We start from the raw sequence: 5,993 nt of genomic DNA on the forward strand, positions 1-5,993 counted from the left end.
GCGCCGCGCAGATAAGTACCTTCCCGAGGGGGCGCGCGCATTCCTCCGCGCAGCCAATGCTTTTTTGGAAAAGCCGCTTCCTCCGGCCCCGCCGCCCGCTCCCATTCGCTGCCGCGCCCGCCTTCCCGGCCGCACGATATGACTATATATGGCCCGCGCCGGCCACAGCGCGCCCGGGAAGGGCGTCCGCACCCCGGCGCTGCCCCGCGTCTCTGCAGCCCAGGGCCCCTCGCCCTCAGCCCCGCGCTCTGAGCGCCGCGGTCTCCGCACCCAGGTCTTTGTGGCCCCCGGCCCCGCGCTTCTCCGCCCAGCCCCTGCTCCCTTAGGTCTCTAGTCTGCTCCCCTACTACCGCCCGAGCCCCCAGACCCTCGCCCGCGCCCCACATCTGCCCTTGGGGCGCTGCTGAGACCAGAGCTGCAGGGCAGATAGTGGGCGCAACTTGTCCCTTACCACTTGAGCCCCAAGATAGGGACGCACTTAAGATCAGCCCACTCAAGGCCAGGCCGAGATCCCGGGCCTGGCAATCCCGCACCTCTCGCTGGTCCCTGGTCCTGGTAGGCTACATCCCGTGTCACCCAGGGTGGGCCCACTCATATTCTGGAAACTAGGCTAGAGCAGAAAAGAGAAAGCAAGGGGGCGGGGGGAGCAAGGCCTGGGGCTGCTTGGACACTGTTCCAGATCCCCAGTCGGAGGCCTGACAGCTGTGTCCCCTGTGCCCTTCCACTCATCAGAGGCCACTCACTGAAACATTTAAGGTATGGGACTCAGGCTCTGCACAGGGTGGATTGTGTTTGTAAGTCTAGATGTGGTGGGTGGGAGTTTAAAGGAAAGCACATTTGGGGAGATGGCACCAAGGGCTGGTGCACAAACCAGGCACGGCCTCCAGAGCACCAGGGCACCACTATGACATTCCTGGCACCACTAGTGAGCCCCCCAGCCCTTAAAAATTTTAAAGGGAGAAGTCACTGACCTTAGCTACCACCTTCAGAAGTAGTTTAGATTTTTGCTACAGTTTCTGCATCATCTTTAAATTGCCAAGGGTGGAGAGGAGAGGGGTGATTCTCAAACTTTCTCAGACATGGCTGTTTTTCTTGCACTGATTTTAGGCAGTCAACCTCTTTCTGTGGCAGGTACCGGGGATCAAAACATGGGATAAATGTTATCCCAGGAAAATCAATGAGACTGTACCCTAACTCCAAAGAGAGAACAGGACCAGCTCTAAACTGCTGCAAATCAGGAAGAATCTGTCCAGCCCTTCTCAGCGCTTTTGGAAGTAGGAGAAGGAATTTGCCCTTTCAGTCATGTTGGCCAAAGGCTGAGGCAGAGTTGGTTAGGGGCATGTTCAGGGTCCCCAGTGAATCACGCATACCCTGTACTACATAGATACTGAATATTCCCCAGCCAGCAGCCAAGCTGATCAGGTGGGCCTAGCAACTTGTGAGTCCTTCAGAGAATGATCAAGTTTCTCTCCATGATTTTATCCAGTTCCTTACATTAACCCAACTGCCCAGGAAAGGACAACCACCCTGAACACTAGGTATGTGTGTGAGGGGCTGCATGGCACAGTAACTAGCAACCTTGGAAGAGCCCAAGCCTGCCAGTCACAGGAGGGCTGACCAAGTTCATGGCTGTAGGTAAGACACATGTAGCTGGATGCTGGGAAGTTAACTCCCAGGTTTGGAGCACAGCTCAGGGCAACAAGTGAAACACAGGGTTAGACCCTGGATCTAAACCTGGCCTGGCCACCCCCTTGCATTGTGGCTTTAGCCAGGCACTGACCATATTAGGCCCCGGCTTTCCCTTTTAGGGTAATCACAAAGCTAAAATGAGATAAAGAATGAAAAACATTTTGTCTGGCACGTAGCAAACTGCTCAGTCAGTCATGGCTGCTGGGAGGGCAGTGGGTAAGTCGTTGCTTCTCTCCAGACTCACTTTTCTCATCTTTATGATGAGGCAACTAAACTCAAGGGATCCCCAAGGGAACTTTTCCATCATTTTTCTGTGCGATTCTGCCCTACAAATTCCTCTAGAGCCAGCCCAACCCTGCTCAGCATCACTAAATGCACCTCTCATGACTCTTGTCCTTTAGGGTTAGGACAAGCAAATAAAACCACAACTTTCACATCTGGGCCCCAAATAACTGTTTCAAACGTACTATCTTAGATAGGTTTCCTAGTCCTGGCTCAGGAGAGGGCTGGACTGGAAGATCTTAGGCTGAGGTGTACATTCCTATTGTCCAGCCAAGTGGCATGTCTCAAGAACAAGTACACAGGTGAACCAGGACCTCAGGTTGTGGCTTGTCAGGCACACTGAGACTGAGACACTCAGCTTCTCTCTAACTGAAGTTTGCACTAAGGGATGTGGAAAATAGGAATCCTTAGCTATGGGTGTTAAAACAAGAAGCCTTTGCAATCTTGGGCTAGAGATACACTGGGTGAAGTTCATACTGGTGATTCACACAGACTTGGGCTTTTCTCTCCCAACAGGGTCTGGTAGGATTGTGTAATCCACCTAGTTAAGTTAGGTGTGGACATTTCTTTTTGGTCAAGGATCAAGCATAAGTGACTGATGGTAGGTACTTTAAAAGTGAGCCAAAACCTGTCACATCATTTTCTAAGATTGTGGCTGCTCTGGGTCCAAATGACTGCAGAGCAGAGCCCTCTTCTTCCTGAAACTAACTCTCACTGGACAGGGAGCTTTGGCTATTTTTGCCACTGAAACCTGGTTGTTATTAAAGTCTAACTAGATTTGTCAGGCTGATATATCTCAGTAGGTCATAAGTTAGAGAGTTATGAAGTTATATGGTGTCTAAGTTAGGAAAATGCCATGAAGTTGGCTTTGAGAAAGGAGAAACAGAGCGGGCCACCACCAGGAGGAAGAGAGAACATGCCCACATCTGAGTTCCAAGGACCTTCCAGAAACCCCTTTTCTCTCCCAAGCTTACACAAGAAAGCCTGTCTCCTAGAAAATAAGGAATCTGACCAGATACTGGTGGTGGGCAGGGGCCCACCCACCCACCATCCTTGGCCCCAAGCATCATCTCTGAGCACTGGGGATGCCCTTAGACTCTCCAGGCTTCTCCCTGGCTTTGTATTCAGTCATTTCTCATTGGAGGTTTGTTGAATGGCTGTTGGAAATTTTCCAAATTAACCAGTCAGAGAAGAAGCATCTGGGAAAGACAGATGACAAAACTAGGCACTTTCCATTCAAAATAGGGCTCCTGTGCTTTCTATGCTAAAGAATGAAAGTGAGGATTTGATAGGTAGAACATGTGATCCATAACTAGTCATTGAACACCTTTTGTATGTAAGGGGCTTAACTAGAGTTTATGGGTTCTGAAAGGTAGGTAAAAATGGACATTATCTCCTTAGGGAAAAGTATCTCTTTGATGTGGGGTTAAAGCACATCATTTAGGAGGTCATTTTATTTTATTATATTTTAAATTTTTTAATGAAACACTGTGAGATACAATTACAGACTTACATTCTTTCATGATTATGTTTCGGTCATACAATGGTCAATACAATGGTCCCTCCACCAGTGCCCATTATCCACCACCAATGTTCCCAGTATTCCTCCCACCACCCCCATCGCATACTCCACCCCACCCCACCTCTGTGGCAGACACATTCCCTTTTACTCTCTCTCTCTCCTTTTGGTTGTTATGGTTTGCAATACAAATAATAAGTAGCAATCATGTTTGGTCTAAAGTCTACTTTCAGCACAAATCTCCCATCCTGAGTGATCCCTCCAAGCATCCTTTGCTTGGTGTTCCCTTCTCTATCTCAGCTGCCTTTTCCCTCAGCATGTGAGGCTGACTTCCAAGCTGTGGAGGAGTCCTCCTGGCCTTTATCTCTACTCTCCTTGGGTGTTAGTCTCCCATTATGTTACTTTATATTCCACAAATGAGTGCAGTCATTCTATGTCTGTCCCTCTCTTTCTGACTCATTTCACTTAACATGATACCCTAAGAGGTCATTTTATAGAACTCATTTTCTCTAAGTCCCTATAGCTGTGTGATCAGGCTTTGTAAGAGAGCTTTCTTTTTTTGTTTTTGTTTTTGTTTTTGTGTCATACCCAGTGTTGCTCAGGACTTACTCCTGACTTTTTATTCAGAGAGCACTTCTAGTGGGGCCTTGGAGTACTATATATGGTGCTGGAGATTGAACCGGGATTGGCTGCATGAAAGGCTCTTGCAAGTAGCCCTACTTGCTGTATAATCTCTCTGGTTCCAAATTTTGTAGGAGAAACTTTCCTGTTAAATATGTTGCCCCTTCCCTCATAAGGACACTTGTTTCCCAGTATCTGGGTTGAGAAAAATTTGGCCTGAACATTGCTTAGTGATGCAAACTGGAGTCCTCCCCTGAATAGCCACAGGGATGTATGTATTCGTCGAAAAAAAAAAAAACCAAACCCTCATTACCCAATAATCACCCCTTGCTGAAACAACTTCACTTCTTACCTGTGTACCGTGATGCCCCCAGTCAGCAGCGCTGACTTGAGTATGAGAAAGGGAAGAATCTATAATTAAGCCCTAAGACAATTGTTTCTTGCCTGGCTGGTGGAATGTAGGGTGTCATGCTCATAGCTTAGCAGACCAGGAACAAGATGCGGCGTGTTTTACTCAGCAAGGGAGCTTGCTTTCTCAAGTCTCTGTGCTCCAAGAGGGCTGAGGTTTTATTTCCAGGGAGGCTTTGGGCTCTGATATGGGGCTGGTGACTCCGACATGGTGCAGTGCCCTGCCTGGATGACTGCTTAGGCAAAATGTTTCCTGGGTTAAAAACCAAAATGCACACTAAGGAACAGGTCCCTGTCTGACTCCTCTTCTCTTTCTCAACAGCAGCAACTATGTACAGGCTCGTGGGGCCTCTGCAGCATGTAGCTGTTTCAAGAATGGCTGTTTCCTCTTGCTGTGTCAGTTTGAAAAGTACTTTCATTGTCTCCTCTCAGGAAAATCCCAGCAAGTGTTAGGATGGTTCTCTCCTTCATACTGGATGAGGAAGCAAGGGCAGGAACCAGGGGATGTCCAGCATGCAGCAGAGGTGGAGGCCACAGGGTGTCCTACTAGCCAGGGCCATCAGTGTCGCACCCCAACTCCTGATCTGGGCTGATGGGAGAACCAGGGAGGAAGCTTGCTTGGGCCCAGGGACTATTTTCACTGCTCGTGTTTCTAGCCTGGAAAAAGACCTTCACAAGGACAGAAAAATTAAAGGACAGATCCATTCCCCCCCCCCTCGTAACTTCAGGGGAGAATTGGAGACAAAGGAGAGAAATCCATAGCTATGTAGTGGATCCTGCTCATAGGTGGAGCAGAAGGAACAAGAAGGACATAGAGATCTTCACTGGAAAATATCCTTGAGGTGGTACCCATGGAATGGCCAGTAGAGGGGATGGGGTGAGGGAGTTTGGGGTGTGGATGGAGAGTGACAGCAGTGTTGGGTGCTGTGTGGCAGCCCTCCAAGGAGAAAGTAATATCAGTACTATTGCTACCATGCCCCTCAATAAAAAGAGCAAGTTAAGCAGAAAGAAATCTAGAAAAGGGAAGGAAATCTATACCTGCTTTTGTGAATGTGTGTGTATGTGTGTGTGTGTGTGTGTGTGTGTGTGTGTTAATTTCTGGTGGGTGCTGGAATGATTGATAGTACAACAGGTTGGGCATTTGCCTTGCACAAGGTTGACCAGAGTTTGATCCCTGGCACCCCCAATGCCCTACCCGCCCCCCCCCCCCATGTCATCCTCTGAGCTCCACTAGAAATGATCCCTGAGTACAGGGCCAGAAATAAATCTTGAATACTGCTGGGTTCAAAAACCAAAACCAACCAAATAAACAAACAAAATGCCTGGTGGGAGGAAGCTTCACAGAGTGAGGTCCTGGAGGGGGTTTGGCATAAGGACATTTAGGGAAACCAGGGAGTGGCTCCAGGTCAGGAGCTCAGGGGCTCCTTGGACCTTAGCCAGGTGGGGTTATCCTGGGGGCCTCCGAGCTTCACCA

The sequence above is a fragment of the Sorex araneus genome, chromosome 2, assembly GCF_027595985.1.
Source record: "Sorex araneus isolate mSorAra2 chromosome 2, mSorAra2.pri, whole genome shotgun sequence".
NCBI classification, from domain to species: domain Eukaryota; kingdom Metazoa; phylum Chordata; class Mammalia; order Eulipotyphla; family Soricidae; genus Sorex; species Sorex araneus.